Source organism: Glycine soja, chromosome 17 (genome assembly GCF_004193775.1).
Source record: "Glycine soja cultivar W05 chromosome 17, ASM419377v2, whole genome shotgun sequence".
Classification (NCBI taxonomy): domain Eukaryota; kingdom Viridiplantae; phylum Streptophyta; class Magnoliopsida; order Fabales; family Fabaceae; genus Glycine; species Glycine soja.
In genome coordinates this window covers 31583857-31601308 of record NC_041018.1, presented here as the reverse complement: position 1 = coordinate 31601308, position 17452 = coordinate 31583857, and the positions used below count along the sequence as shown (strand labels likewise).

Genomic DNA, 17452 nt, shown 5'->3' with positions numbered 1-17452 from the left:
CCTAACTTGTCTGTCATCAACACCCACCAATCAACCCTAAAATGTATGCCCTACAATGGTCTGCTAGTTGTTATGGTGTGGGTTCAGCTGGGAGAATCAACATGTGTTCTTTTAACCATTTTAGTTTAAGTGTTGATTCCACTAGTGCATTCTCTAGGGGGAACAACACCTATATATTTTGTGCATATTTGTTCCCAATCATAATATGTTGGGCTAGTAATTGGTCTACCATCAACACGTAAATCTAATTGTAGAGCAACATCTTCAAAGGTGATTGTGCATTCACCAACAAGAAGATGAAACATGTGTGACTTATGTCTCCACTTTTCAACCAAAGAAGCCACTAAAATGTTGTCGATTTTAACTTGTATGAGCTTTGCAACATCTGAAAACCCATTTTGAACCAACAAAGGTTCAATTTTGGGATTTGAAGAGGGCATTGCCTGAGCATATGACTGAATTACATCATTTGTTACCTGAAGAAATCAAAATAATAACAACATTATCATTTCTGAATCATGACATAATTAACTTTCAATTTAAAGAGGGATATATGAGAACGAGAGAAAGTGAGTTTGTGAGTTAGGGTATATGATGGCAATACATGTGTTTTATTATAGGAAAAATCTAACAGTAACACAACTCATTCAGTGATATGTAGGTCACTTATTTTGTCGATCGAATCTTGACCGTTCAACATTCGTTGTTCTAATCGGTGATATCTGGGCCGTTTATTTTGTCGGTGGGATCTTGGACGTTGAATGTTTGTTGCTCTAATCGGTGATATGTAGGCTGTTGATTTTGTCGATGGGATCTAGGTCATTGAACGTGCGTTGCTCCAATCAATGATATCTAGGCCGTTGATTTTGTCGGTGACATCTTGGCCATTCATTTTGAAGTGTATTTGACAAGCCATTAAACATTACAAATATGATCTACAGTAAGACAGTCTAATCCATCAGCTCAACAAGAAACCTTTCTGTAACCCTATACCCTATACCATAACCTAAACCCTAACTGTAAACCCTAAACCATGGCTTCATCATTGTCAATGCAATAGTGTATTACGATGGCGCTATCATAACAACTAAACATGGTCCAACATTTGTAAGCGATTCACCAAAGATTGTTCAACTTGACAATAAAATGTCATTTGATGCCTTGAAGCAAGCTATTGGAAACAACATTATTCTACCAAATGGTCAAGTGGTGAAGGATATACATTTTTGATTACCTGTATCATTTGTTGGTGATAGGTGCAAGTAGACGACATGCATGTTGCACGATGATATGGATGTAATGACTATGTTTTCCATGTTCGCAGACATCTCCAAGCTGATACAAATAAGAATCTAAGTGACATAAGTTGCCCTCATGCATTGAAATGTTCAAGTTTTACTAATTTTTTCTTGTTTTTTGGCCACTTGGTTCAGGTGTTTGAGGGACGAATAGAGACTTGAAAGTTGTATTAAAAGGTTTATTGACATGACAACTATGAGAATGAACTATTATTTTAACCAAAAAAACTTATACAAATAACAATCTAGGTGCCAAAAGTTGCCCTCATTGATTGAAATGTTTAATTTTTACTAATTTTTTCCTATGTTTTGCCACTTGGTTCATGCGTTTGAGGGCCAAATCGAGACCCAAAAGTTGTCTTAATTGGTTTATTGACATGAAAACTATGGGAATGAAACATTATTTTAACCAAAACAATTGATACAAATAACAATCTAACTGCCAAAAGTTGCGCTCATGGATTGAAATGTTCAAGTTTTACTAATTTTTTCCTATGTTTTTCCACTTGGTTCATGTGTTTGAGAGCTGAATCGAGACCCAAAAGTTGTCTTAATAGGTTTATTGACATGAAAAATGTGGGAATGAAACATTATTTTAACCAAAACAGTTGATACAAACAACAATCTAAGGCCACTTGGTTCATGTAGTTCTTTTTCTCTCACAGGTCCAATTTATTTCAGAGCCTTATCTACTCACATTAGGGAATCCAATTTATTTCATACCCTCATCTTCTCACGTCAGAGAATCCAATATATTCCAGACCCTTATCTACTCACAATAGGAAATCCAATTTATTTCAGACCCTTATCTACTCACATTAGGAATCTAATGCTCCAAACCATAACCCTAGGTTGTAATTCCTTAACCCTAACCTCGAACCCTACGCTTAAGATGAGACAAACCTTCTTTGCTCTTATGTTTCTTTTGCTCTTCTTTTTCTCTCACATAGGTCCAATTTATTTCAGACCCTTATCTACTCATGTCAGAGAATCCAATTTATTTCAAACCATTATCTACTCACGTCACGAAATCCAATGTTTCAAACCGTCATTTATTCACCCTAGGGAATCCAATACTCCAAACCCTAACCCTTACCTTGAAGCTAGGTCATAATACCTTAACCTTGAACCCTATATATACATCTCATATCCACCTTCTTTGAACACATCCACACAACACTTCCTTGCTCTTTTACTTTCTTCCAAGTTTGCAAACACAAACCCTATGTCACGTCACGTTTGTTTATCAGTTCTTTGTCTGTTACACAATATGTCTTCCTCATTTGTCAAATGGTTAGTGCACTATGATGGTGAAATTATCAAAATAGATGAAGGGGATACTTTTCAAAGCCCTAACCCATTGTTCTTTGAAACAAAGCGAGGCCTCACACTTGAAGCCTTGAAAACAAAATTCCACCAACGCCTCCGTCTTCAACCATTGGACCAAGTATGCAATATTCCATTCTGATACCCACAAGTATTGAGGCACTCAATGTTTAAATTCACAATAATCCAACTTGTTGACAACGAAGACATGAAAGGTATGATTTCAATTATTTGCCAAACTCAGATTCTTCTATGCTGTGAATTGTATGCAAACATCGAGCGCAATATAGTTCCCACCTTAAACCCTGAACTGGTACCTTATCAACCACAATATTATCCTTAATCCCATTATTCATAATTATCCCATGTAACCCAAGACACTTTAGCTTTATCCCAACAAAAACAAAATATATTTGAACCAAACACTTCTTCTTTTACCCAACGTCTTTCTGCACCATTTTCCACCAATTTTTTTTGACTCACAACCATTTGATGCTATTGAGGATCATCCTTACACGTACTTGAGTACCCCTATAGCAAAGCCTTCCTCATCAACCTAACCTAACGAGCCTGCGTTCATAACAGAGCCAGGCTTACCTAAAGAAGAACTCGGTCCCTTTATTGAGGATGAAGACAAAGTTATTCACAATCAACCCCAGGAGGAAGATGATAAGGAAGAAGCCTGGCTTATTTCACCAATCACAACCATACCACCAAGCTACATACCACCCCATATGCAAAATTTTGAAGAATCCTATTTTCAAGATTTTAAATACGAGCATAGCTTGGATTGCAAAGAAGTCTGACATCCAGTGGGAACTCTCTTCGAAGGGATGTGTTTCTTGACAAAACAAGACATACAAAATGCTTTGCAGTAGTTTCATGTGTGTTTCTTGACAAAACAAGACATACAAAATGCTTTGCAGCAGTATCATGTGAGCAAAAGAGCTAACTATAAGATATAACTATCGAACACAACAAAGCTAATTTTCATTTGTAATGATGATAGTTGTGCTTGGAGGTGCAAGGCATCATACATCCTTGCCTCCAAGAAATGGGAAATAAGAAAGCTATGTGAACCCCACACATGTTCAAATCCTTCAATGTCATAAGATCATGCAAAGCTTTTGTATTTTTTGATCAATAAAAGCATCTATAACTTAATCGAAAACGATCCATCAACTCCAGTGTCAACCTTGATAGCACATATCAAAAGCACTGAAGGATACACCACCAAGTACCACAAAGCATGGTTGGCAAAGAAAAAGGATATTGAAGACATCTACGGCAACTGGGAAAGATCGTACCATGATCTACTGAGATTGTTCCGAGCTATGCAACAATTTCTTCCTAGCATAGTGGTGGAGAAGAAAAAACTACCAATGTCACCGCAAGGAGGTCAACCAATAGAGGGTTTCATCATGGTCCACCATCATTTTTGGAGTTTTAGACTGTGTATCGATGGGTTTCAATACTGTAAGCCCATAGTTCAGGTCGATGGAACATGGTTGTGCGGTAAGTACAGGGGGACCCTCCTTGTGGCAGTTGCACAAGATGACAACAATAAAATCCTTTTATAGCCTTTGCTGTTGTCGAGGGTGAATCAATGGGAACATGGCAATTGTTCCTCCAAAATCTAAAAAGACATGTCACCCCGGAACATGGTAAAACTACATAAATATTATACCAACAATTACATCGCAAACCTTAAGTTGTGATTAATAACTGAAACAAGATATACAGGTGTATTTCAGGGCCCTAATGAGCTTCAAATTGCACTCCAAATTTCTCAGTTATCCCCTTAATGTATTCCTTTCTAGCAGGATTGTCTTCCTTTGGTCTATTATATGTTGTCCACACTAGCTCGCCCTTAAACAGCTTCATTAAATGCAAACAAAAACACAAAAAAAAAAAAACAATGATTAATCAACCTAGAAAAACCTTGAATCTTGATATATTTAAACAATCTTAGACCAGCATCATTTTCTTCCTTCCACATCACAAAAACGAAGCCCTAGCAAGAGAATATATGGTTGTGGTTAGCATAAGACTTTCATACCTTCACAAAGTTACTTGGGTCTAAGGTGAAGTGATGATAGATTCCAGCTAGTAAAATGATAAGATCACCAACCTTGATCAAAATGCAAATCTAGTGATCATCCTTGTCTCGCACATCAAAGTAACCACTTTATTCCAAACAATAGTGAATCTATTCATCCTGATGAATGTGCTCAGTGTAGAAGTTCTTCAACTTCTGTTCATAATTTTTCACTTTTTCTGGTCATAAATCAAGCAGGTCCTACTGCATAAGATGCAAACAAATCTTTATATCACCTACAATATTCATAACAATGGTTAGCAAACAACAAGAAACTTGAAAGACTGCCTTGTTCTCCTTGATTATTGAAATGGACTCATAAACAGGAAAGAACACCGTTTAGTCTTAGGCTCTTAGAAAATATGCTACTAAGTACTGAGAAATGGACTTAGTCTTAGAGCAATATAATGTAGCTGCTAAGCTTTGTGTCCTATCCCAGGAATCACACCCACTCTTCTCCATAAAGTATAATATATTTTGCAAGCGTTATCCAGAATGATTGGGCATAAAGCGTCTGTAGGTGGCTTTTTAAGTTCGCTGTTGTCGCAACCTACCCTTCGGCGGGAGGGCGACGCGTGACTCGCGGGATGTGTGTTCCAAGAAAGGAATACGCGCGGAGTCGCCACCAACGTTTATTTTAGGAAAACGTTGAAAAAACCGGAAAAGACGTGATCTACAAACTTTAAGTGAAAGGTTCGGGAGTTGTATTTACGCACGGGAAAGGTATTAGCACCCCACACGTCCGTCACAAGAGACGACAGCCTTTAATCAAATGTGCAAATATGACTTCAATTTTTATGTTCCCTTTACGTCTTTATTTCTTTTTGTACTTTTTATATTTTTTATCTTTTTGCGGTCGACGAGGGTGTTTCCCTTGCTCCTACCCCTTAATTGCGATAAGGAAATCAAAACTACGTAGTTCTTTGTGAACAAAATGTTTGGTTAAGTTGTTTTTATCCTTTTTGCAAGATATGTTTTTGTTGAATGAAAGGTTATTTAAGGCGTTGGACCGTTTAAACAAACTTTTGATTCTTTTGAAAAGAGAGAAGACATTAAGGCATTGGACCATTTAATGTTCTCTTTATTTTTGAAAAAGGTAATAAAATTACATGTTGATTTTAGCCCTTTTGAAATTTACACTTAATCGATAAAAGCAGAAAAGACCATTTCAAGGCTTTGGACCTTTGAAAATGGCTTTTTTAGGCAACGTCAAAAGCTTGGTTTATGAATTGATTTTAGCCTTAGTTTCACTTTGATTATTAATCGATTCGATTAAGAAAGAGAAATCCCAAAGGAAAATGTACGACTGATTCTTTTTGATTTATTTTACTAAAAGATATTTTTTATTATTATATTATTATTTTACCCTTTTTTTGGTTTCCAACGTAGTTACGGCATGACCGAACGGTCGGATTTCATTTTAATAGAAACTAACGGATATTACAATTCAAATGATCGGTGGAAATTTATTTTATTTTTTGATTGGGTGAGAAAATAACTTAAGCAAATGACTAAAGCACGTCAAAAGGGGGTACGGAAAGTAAAATAAAAATGACAATAAAAGCACGAAAAAAAACAAATGAGGACCACCACGGGTACATAGAATGAATTGAAAAGCTCGATTTGGAAACTTACACGTTGGAGACCGAAGAACGATGAAGAACGAACGAAGAACGGCTGAAAATCTTCGCGAAAATCCCCACGGAAACGTTTCAGAAACCTTACGGAAGCGCCTCGGCTCGGATTTTTTTCACGGAACCAATTTTTTTCACTAATTTCAAGTGATTCTTGCATTACCAGGAGGGCTGAACGAAATTCCTCTTCACTTCTCCCCCTATTTATAGGAAAATGGGGGAGATGCTTGCTACCCAGCTCGCCCAAGCGAGCAAGGTGACTTCCTCCAGAAGCAACCGCTTTCTGGAGGAATCTTCTGGAGGGCCCAAGTGGGCCTGGTTGCTATTTGCACCCCCATTTTCTCTAAATACAGCCCCTGCCCTTTTTTGGTGATTCTTTTTTCGTAAAGTTACGGAAACTTACGAATTTCGTAACAATACCTGTTTTCTTTCCGTAATGTTACAGAACCTTGCGGATTACATAATCATCCCCTTTTTGACTTACGGAATGTTACGGAACCTCACGAATTGTGCAACGATGCTACCTTTTGAGTTCCGGCATGTCACGGAACTTCGCAAATTGCCTGATGATGGGTGCCAAGTACCTCCAAATGGTTAAATGAAAGTTGCATGCCACCAAGCAAAGGTCCCCGGACGAAATTAGGGTATGACAGCTGTCAAATCCCAGGGAAAATTCTTTTTCAATTTTTTTGCAAGATTTATTATCTTTTCAAGAATTTAGTTTTTATTTCTTGAACTTCACTGGCTATTGTAGCAACTCTGCTCTATGTATGTTCAAATTCATAGTATGCTGGGAATTCTAAATACTATTCCTATCATGGGTTAATCAATGAAGACTGAAGAGGTAACAATTGAAGTAATATCTAATCACAAAAAGCAAAATAAAATTAAAAGATAAATAGAATATTACCATGTAGTTGTATCCCATATCTTCTCTAATCTTGGTCAACTCTTGATCATTCTCATAGATAGTTGGATGGAGCTTCCAACATAACACCCTCAATTCTGCAAAATTCACCACAAACATCACAATGAAGTAAAATTAGAGAGGGAGAGAGATGAGATGAGCTCACCTGCTAATTGGTACAATGCAACTAATTCGTTGGGATTGCGATGGTGAGGAAGCCTTTGATCTTCATTGCTATCGTCCATCAACCATGCTTGTCATGTCATGTCACAACTCAAGTTACTAATAATCACATTATTAATAACAATAAGTCCTAAAAATTTTATTAGGAAAACATGATATCTTACAAGTTACATGAGACATCAAAATAATCAAATAATCATATTAAAAAATGAAAATAAGAAATGGAACCGGGAAGTCTTACAAGGTCTGCAAGTTAATTAGTCTCCTAAGTTTAGTTGGAACATCGCCAGAAAATTGGTTTGCTTTAAGCATCCTATTGGAATTTTGATAAGAAAAATGCAATTGTTTTATTAAGGATGAAAAATGACATACTACCACAATAACACCATCAAAGTATACCTCATTGTTGAGGATTTAAAAATTATGGACTATACAATATTGAACAATGTAGGTGCAACGGTTTTGATTGGGTCAGGTTGAGAAGGAATCAAACCCAAATTAAGAGCCTCAACGAAACAGTCATGTTCAGAGGAGAAAGAGGAATTTGGGTTTGAATTCGAGAGTCTGAAAAGGAAGAGTCTCATTCTAGTAAGTTTTAGGTTAGGGCTATAGAGTCTGTCGTATTCGTGCATCATGTGTTTGATTTCATCATCGTTGGTGGCGGAGATGAGGGCGTCGAGGTCTTCGCTGGGGAGTTGGTACTTGAAGGTGAGGTCCTGTGGCAGGGAGCTGCAGAGGGCAGCAACGAGGATCTTAGTGTCATTGCCAACATAGAAGAGCTAGTTGTCATGGGTGCGGGGCGGGATCTTGTCATCGTAGCTACACATGAACTTGGCCTTGTATTTTTTGTTCTGCTGCTTGTCCCATGGCGGTGGGTTCTCATAGTCAATCTCGTGTGAGCGTGTGAAGGACTTGCCAGAGTCAGAGTACGATAAGAGCAAGAGAGGTTTAAGGATTTTCGCACAAGATCAAGCTCGAGTGTTTCAGAAACGTGAGAGTTTGAGTGCTTCACTTAATATTATTTACATGTAGTACGACGACAGTTTTAGGTAAAACCATCTTCAAAGTTATCCCATCAAAGATGGTTTTCACAAAACCGTTTTAAATCTGAGTGTCTTTACGATGGTTTTACCTAAAATTGTTGTTAACGTGTCCACTTATTTACAAAAATACCACCGACAATTTTTTAAACACGATTTTGGTAGAACCGTCATTGTTCTAGCATCGTAAAAGGTTGTTTTTGTAGTAGTGGTAGTTCCTGTACTCATGGTGAACATGCTTACAAGCAACAACAATGAAAGAGCATGGCATGTGCAATTTTGGGAATTTGCCACAGTCACACCACCTTTCCTCCAACCTAATCGTGAAATTTCCATCGGGCCGAACCTCTCTCGGGTTAATTGTCTCCTAGACCAAGAATCGTGTGTCACATCAATTGAACTTAAGAATAATGTGAGCATTTTCCTTTCTCTATGCGTCTTCCATGGCCTTGTTTAGTACTTGCATATAAACTTCACCAAATGTAAGCATTGTTGTGATTTCTCTCCCTCTTTGGTTGACAATGTATTACACCTTGTATATGTTGATTTTACTAGTGCACCATCCTATGAGAGAGTCCATTTTTCTCACAGAATCTCGCTGAGCTAATTAATTGCTCGATCACCATATGCTTCCTTCCTCAAATTGTTGTAGTAATGATTGAACGTAGGTTATGTCCTTGCATATGTTAAGTAGTTATAAACATACAATTTCAATATTATGAATAATATAAAATTAAGTGATATTTAATATGAAGAAAAAGAAGTTTGGCATTCACCCATATTGGTAATTAGCTTTTTTATGTCATTGTTCTTGAACCTCCTCATGTAATTTTGCGCAATGTGTCGAATGCAAAACACATGCACATAATTATGTGTCGTCCATCCACTATCACGTCTTGAGTAGGAACTTTTTATTGACTCGTGCCTATTTGAAATAAAATATAGACAATGTTATGGGGTGACATGCCTTTTTAAATTTTTAAAGAAGAAGATTCATGCTTCCATTGTTTCACCCTTGATAATGGCAAAAACTATTGGAAGAATTTTATTGTTGTCATCTTATGAAACTGCCACAAGGAAGGTCCCCTTGTACATAGCGTACAACCATGTCCATCAACCTGAACCATGGACTTACAATATTGAAACCCATCGATACACGGTCTAAAACTCCAAAATAGACAATGAAATTTCATGAAGCCCTTTATTGTTTGACCTCCTTGTGGTGGCATTGGTAGTGTTTCCTTCTCCATGACCATGTAAATGTATGAATACAGGTTTTTGATGATGCCAAAAGTATAATTAAACAAGATTGCTTCAAGAAATATTCATGGTTAAGCAAACAAACATTGCTTCAAGATTAATTCAAGGTCAAGCAAACAAGATCAAGAAAAAGATAAGGCTTTAGTTCATTTGTTAAAAGAATCTCACTGGTTGATCAGCTTTGGCCTCAAACAATTATTTTCCAACAAATCAAGGCACTGGTAATCGATTACCAGGCAGTGTAATTGATTACCAGAAGACAAGATTTCAAATGAGCTTTCCAAAAGGATCTTGAAATTTGAATTTTAAATCTTGTAATCGATTACCAAATGTTTGTAATCGATTACCAGTAATAACACTTCAAAAAAAACTTTGAAAAGTCAAGACCATAATTTGTCTCTGCATTTTGCTGGACACGATCGAGCCTGGGTGGCGAAAAGGTGTGCGGAATGACAAAGGGCGCAAAATTTGTCTCTGCGCGTTTATCACCCAACTTGCGAAATCTGAATGATAAAGGGCGCAGAATCTATTTCTACGCGTTTACCCACTCCGCTTGTTGTTCCTGAATGATAAAGGGCGCAGAATATGTATCTGCGCGTTTACCCACTCAGCTTGCTATCATGCTTTGAGTCTTAGAGATAGCAAAAGAAAGTTTATACGGATAACCACTCGGGTATCTCCACCTGTCAGTGTGACTCAAATGTCAGTATGACAGATCTTGTGAGCGCGGAAGATGACGTAAATCTCCGCGTGTCAACGGGCTTGTTGGGCCGTGATTGACGAAGGGTGCAGAAGACGACGTTAGTCTCTGCATGCTATCAGGCTTTCTGTCTTACAGATAGCAAAAGAATGTTTATACGGATAAACACTCGGGTATTTCTGCCCATCAGCGTGACTCAAATGTCAGCATGACAGATCTTGTGAGCGCGGAAGATGACGTAAATCTCCGTGTGTCAACGGGCTTGTTGGGCCGCGATTGACGAAGGGTGCAGAAGACGACGTTAGTCTCTGCATGCTATCAGGCTTTCTGTCTTACAGATAGCAAAAGAATGTTTTGAAAGTGCAGACAACCACTTGGGTATCTCCGCATGTCACGTGACTCCAGTGTCAGTATGACAGAAATTGTGGGGCGGCCGACAAAAGCGAGGCTCTTGCTCCTACGTATCCTCAAATGAGGAATTCAGACCTACGTAGTTCTGGATAACTTGTGAGACTAAAAATAGTCTCAGAGTTTTCTTCACTAAAAATGCGAACATGCTTTTAGTAAAGAGACAAAACTTCCAACTGATCAGAGCAACATATTTTTTGGAGGAAAAACAATGTGTCTACCAGGGAAGGAATGTAAACTGATGAAATCTTCTCATAACCATAAATGAGATTTTGGAAGTTAGCCTTTCACTTCTAAATGAGCATTTAGAGGAAACACTGGGTTCAACAAAAATAGAAGAAAATCACTCAAAGTGTATCAATCTCACACGGGTAAGTGTTTCATCCTAATTCCGAACCATAGATATGCCATGACTTGATTTTGCAAATTATTTCCTATCAAATCAAAGATTACATGCGCGATCATGGATCAGTAGGACTTTTTCTTGGGAATGGTATTTTTTGCGGGAATTTTGGCTTTGAATTTTTTGGCCTTTTCCTTTTCTGTTTTTGTTTAGTGCGGGGCAAAAAAGTCGCTGACACACAGGTTTTTGGTTGGCAATCAAAGGGAGAGGACCACTTTAGGTCGTGGTTTCCTTTCTTTTCTTATTTACTTGGTGACAAATTTGTATTGTTCAGATATTGTCTGGTCCCAAGACCTTTCTGCATATTTCTTCTTTTCTCTTCTGATCTTTGATCGGGGATTTTCTTTCTTCTCCTTTTCTTTCTCCCACTCTTTGATTTGAGAATTTTCCTTCTTTTATTTTTTGCTTGCTCTCACTCTTTGATTGGGAACTTTCCTTCTTTTCTTTTTTGCTTTCTCCCACTCTTTGATTGGGAACTTTCCTTCTTTTCTTTTTTTTGCTTTCTCCCATTTTTTTCTTCCGAGGGTAAGGATTGACATTCTCACCCTGGGTCAAGGTTTATGGTAAGTTAGGATTTTTGGCTCGAGGCTCATAAAATGGATAGACATGACACATGTCAGGGTTTGGTTTAGTTCAAGGATAAAAGGGTTGCCCCAAATTATTTCCATGACACGAATGCAAACAATGATGATTTGGAAATTTTATGCAAAACTAGTCATGCATGCACCTATGTGGACACTCAAGTGTCAAACTTTTATGGTCATGTGATGCTAGGGCTCAGGATTCATTTTCTCTATTTTAGTCAACCCAGTGTTTCCAAAATATGTTCTTTTATCAATTTGTGCATTCATCCGAGTCTATTTTTTGGTGTTCAGGAAAATTTTCACAGCATTCACCCTTCAGGTGTATACACATTTTTTTTCAAAAACTGGTTATGATCAGTGAAAATTTTTTCAAATAAAAGTTGGAAATCATCTCTTTTCAAAAGCATGTTGGTTTTTCAGCTAGACAACTTATTTTCTTCTCTTCTTTTTTTTATTTTTTGTTTATTTCTTTTTCTTGTTTGTTTTTCAGGGCGACGTTCCTAAATGAAACTCTACGCGGTTCCGGAACTTCAAATAAACATTATTGACAATAACGACATAAGCACTAATGCAACAATCCAAACAAAATGTATGCGCAAAACAAAAGACAATCGAAACAACAAAAACAAACGTTAGCCTCATAAAATAACATAACATGAAAATGACAAAAAAATGAACATAAAACTGAAAAGAACATGAATCTAGGGAATCTCCCAGTCATGTGGCTCCACTCCCTCCCAAGAAGCCGAGCAAATCTGACATCTCCTCATCCTCGCGGGCCTCATCTGGCTCGCCGGGAGCCTCTGCGGATGCCTCTGCAGCCTGGGCCTCAGGCCAATCTCCGGGCCATGCGACCTCTTCCCTGAACTGATCCGGAGTAGGGCATGGAAAAGAAGCAAAACCCTAGCTCTGCAGGCTGAGGCTAAGCTGATATAGAGAGTCATGGGTCTGCACGTGCGCCCTGTGGTTGGCCGCCTGCTGGCGAACCAAATGTCGTAAATACCGCTCCGTGTCAAATGACCCAGCTGGGTCAGCCTGAGGAGGTGGAGGCGGCGCATCTGGGGCCTGAGGGTCGCCACCCTGTGCCTGTCTCTGCGTGCAATACTTCTCAATAAAAGCTTGGGTGATGGGTTGCCGAATCACCTTACTAGGTGCGACGGGGACTCCGAACAACTGGCAGAGTCCTGTGATCAAAGCTGGAAATCCCAGGGCCCTGTTGGACTTATCCGGGTTCAGAGGGTGCCTGGCAGGCGGCATACCTGAAAATAGATAAATGGCATCAGCGATCAACTGAGCCACATGAACGCTCATCCGTGTCAAAATGGCATACACCAACTGACACTTCGACAGGGGGAGGTCAGAATTATGATCGCTGGGTAGGATGTTGCTAAGCAGCAACGGCATACCTAGGATGAAACGATGTCCATTTGCAGCTTTGGGCTCTATGGCTCCAATTACATCTATTCCCCACATGGAAAAGGGCCACGGTGTGGCCATGACATTCAGAGGATGTGGCGGAGCATTGACATTGTCCGCGAACGCTTGACACTTGTGGCATTTCCTTACATGGACGCAGCAGTCACTTTCCATGGTGAGCCAGTAATAACCTGCCCTTAAGATTTTCCTGGCCATAGCATGCCCATTGGCGTGCGTTCCAAACGAACCCTCGTGGACTTCCTCGATCATGTGGTTCGCCTCTTTGGCATCCACTCATCGCAGGAGAATCATGTCGTGGTTTCTTTTATATAGTATGCTCCCACTCACGAAGAAACCGGCCGCCAACCTTCTCAACATCCTTTTATCATTGTCGGAGGCCTTCGGTGGGTACTCTTTGCTTTTGACGTATCGCTTGATATCGAAATACCAAGGCTTACCATCCCGTTCCTCTTCCACCTGGCAACAATGCGTAGGTTTACCACGACACCAGAACTCGATGTATGGTAGATCCCCATGTGGCGTTAGCTGGAACATGGATGCCAAAGTAGCAAGCGCATCCGCCATTTGATTTTCCTCCCGGGGAACATGATGAAAGGAGATTTCATCAAAGGAATTAGTCGGCTCCTTGATATAGGCTTTGTAGGGTATCAGCTTGGGGTCTCTAGTTTCCCATTCCCCTCTCAGCTGATGGATCACCAACGTTGAGTCCCCATACACCTTGAGTAGCTTGACATCTGAGTCAATCGCTGCCTGGACGGCCAGGGCACATGCTTCATACTCGGCCATGTTGTTGGTGCAGTCGAATCCCAGCCTGGCTATGAAAGGTACACATTGATTATCCGGAGAGATCAATACTGCTCCAACACCATGGCCTAGAACGTTCGACGCTCCGTCAAACCATACGGTCCATTTGTCCCGATCTTCGTCTAATTTTTCCTCAAACAAGGGCATGATGTCCTCATCCGAGAACTCGGGATGCATGGGCTGATAGTCGTTAAGAGGCTGCTGAGCCAAATAATCTGCTAAGGCGCTTCCTTTTATCGCCTTTTGGGTGACATAAACTATATCAAACTCGGATAACAGGACTTGCCACCGGGCGATTCGTCCCGTGAGAGCTGGCTTTTCAAAGATATACTTAACCGGGTCCATCTTGGATATCAACCAGGTAGTATGACTCAGCATGTACTGCCTTAGGCGATGGGATGTCCATACTAAAGCACAACACGTTCTTTCGAGCAAGGAGTAATTCATTTCACAGGCCGTGAACTTCTTACTCAGGTAGTAGACAGCGCGCTCTCTCTTTCTAGATTCGTCATGTTGCCCTAGCATACATCCCATTGACTCGTCCAAGATTGTCATGTACAAGATGAGAGGCCTTCCAGGTACCGGTGGCATAAGCACAGGAGGATTCATGAGACACTTCTTGATCCTTCCAAAAGCCTCTTGGCAATCCTCATTCCAACGGTCAGTTTGGTTTTTGCGTAAGAGTTTGAACAACGGCTCGCAAATGGTGGTGAGCTGTGATATGAATCTGGCGATGTAATTCAAGCGTCCGAGGAAACCTCGAACTTGTCTCTCAGTACGGGGTTCCGGCATCTCAAGGATGGCCTTCACCTTTTCGGGGTCTACCTCTATCCCTTTCTAGCTTACAATGAAACCAAGCAATTTCCCTGACTTGACCCCAAAGGTAAACTTAGCGGGGTTCAACCTCAATTGGTACTTCCTAAGCCTTTCGAACAACTTCCGCAGGTTGACAAGGTGTTCTTCCTCGGATTTAGATTTAGCAATTATGTCGTCCACGTAGACCTCGATCTCTTGGTGCATCATATCATGGAACAAAGCTACCATAGCCCATTGATAAGTTGCCCCGGCATTCTTGAGTCCAAAGGACATCACCTTGTAATAGAACATTCCCCACAGGGTTACGAAGGTAGTCTTTTCCATATCCTCCGGCGCCATTTTTATCTGATTGTAACCAGAGAAACCATCCATGAAGGAAAATAAAGCGAAATTGGTCGTATTATCTACGAGGATATCGATGTGTGGCAACGGGAAATTGTCCTTGGGACTGGCCCGATTCAGGTCCCGATAATCCATACACATTCGTACCTTCCCATCCTTCTTAGGGACCAACACAATGTTGGCAACCCATTCTGGGTACCGAGCAACTGCTAGAAAACCAGCGTCAAATTGCTTCTTCACCTCTTCTTTTATTTTCAAGGATGTTTCAGGCTTCATCCTTCTCAGTTTCTGCTTTACCGGGGAACACTCGGGATTTAGAGGTAATCGGTGCTATACAATGTCAGAACTCAAACCGGGCATATCTTGGTACGACCAAGCAAAGATGTCTTGGTAGTCTCTTAGCAGGGTTATTAATTCTTCATGGATAGGTGCGGTAATACCCGTGCCTATCTTTACTTTCTTTCCACTGCCAACTCCCAAGTCTACTAGTTCTATTTCTTCTTGATGAGGCCTCATTTCTTGTTCCTCATGAGCGACTAACCTTTCTAACTCCGGGGGAAGTCTCACATCCTCGTTTTTTTCATCCTCCGTTTGACTCGTTTCTTGCTTGAAGTCGATAGGCGGGTCCCAGGTATTAGTACCTTCGAGGGACTCGTCGTTGGATCTGCCGTTAAATATAAAAAAGTAAACATGCAAATGGATGAGAATGGGTAGAGACGTAGGAACAGATGAAGAAATATCCTTGTATTTATAAATTCAAGAGCAAAAGACACAAAGCCTTAACAAAAGAAAACTCTAAAGCCTAGGCCCAACTATAGAGCTTTTAAAACCGTAAAGGTTTACATTATGCTTGTTGCGTAAATGTCCGGGCGCTCCTCCACTCGCCAATTTCCTAGTCGGAAATCAGGAGGGCACGGTCGTACCAAATTCAATGCACTCGGAACATCATCTTCGTATATTGCAATGACTTGACCTTCGTCCCCTAGACCCGCGCTTATAAAGCTCCTACTTATGTGGCAGGGTGGGTTTCCTTCGCCTTCTTGTTTCAACCGCGAACCTTGACTTCCGCTTTTCCTTCCCGCAATGCTTCTCTTTATATCTGCTTGAGTGGGTTTATAGCCTAACCCATACTTCCCACAATTTCCTTCGGCGTTTATCAGGCTAGTTATGCCGCCGTTGTCCTTGCCTAAACCCATTCCGGGCTCATAACCACTCCCCAACATTACTCGGGCCATCATTACTGCTGCATCGGACAGGCAAGCTTGCCTAGAGAAGGAATCCACGGAGGAAATGCTTACCACCTCGAAAGACTGGAAAGCGGTTTCTAACGACTCCTCTGCGGCCTCCACATAAGGCATAGAGGATGGGCAGCTTACGAAGATGTCTTCCTCGCTTGATACGATGATCAGATGCCCTTCCACTACGAATTTCAACTTTTGGTGGAGTGTAGAGGGAACAACTCCCACCGAGTGGATCCACAGGTGCCCCAACATGCAGCTGTAGGGGGGTTAATATCCATTATTTGGAAGGTAACTTGACAGGTGTGAGGGCCTATCTGTATAGGGAGGTCGATCTCTCCCCTAACCTCTCGGCGGGTGTCGTCGAAGGCACGAACTACCATGGAACTTGGCTTTAGGTGGGAAGCATTGAATGGTAATTTCTCCAAAGTGCTCTTGGGCATCACGTTTAAACTGGAACCATTATCGATGAGCACCTTGGCTACAACGTGGTCCATACACTTGACTGATATGTGCAAAGCTTTATTATGCCCTCTCCCCTCAGAAGGGATCTCTTCTTCGGCGAAGGCGAGATAGTTGTTGGCGGTGATATTATTAACAAGCCCTCTGAAGCCTTCCACAGAGATATCTTGGGCCACATGGGCCTCGTTCAAAACCTTTACAAGCAAAGCCCGATGAGGTTCCGAGCTCATGAGTAATTCCAACAGCGAGACCTTGGCCGGGGTTTTGTTGAGCTGCTCAATAACCTTGAACTCGCTCTGCTGAATTGTACGGAGAAACTCGCTGGCTTCCTCTAGTGACACCTCCTTTTTGCCATAACCATCCCTTTTCTCCGGAAGACCTTTCGCCGGAATATCCTCGTTCGGAGTGAGGGGGTTTTTATTATCTTATTCTTCCACCACCTTTGCCTTCCCCTTGACGTTCGTGGGCTGAATTGGTAGGTCAGGGGGCACAAATACACGACCACTGTGGGT

At 40.6% G+C, this 17452-nt stretch overlaps 1 pseudogene; it reads right to left on the bottom strand.

Annotated features, from left to right (window-relative positions):
• Positions 1–4382: 4382 nt before the first annotated feature.
• LOC114392658 lies at positions 4383–7529 on the bottom strand (annotated as a pseudogene).
• Positions 7530–17452: the final 9923 nt, after the last annotated feature.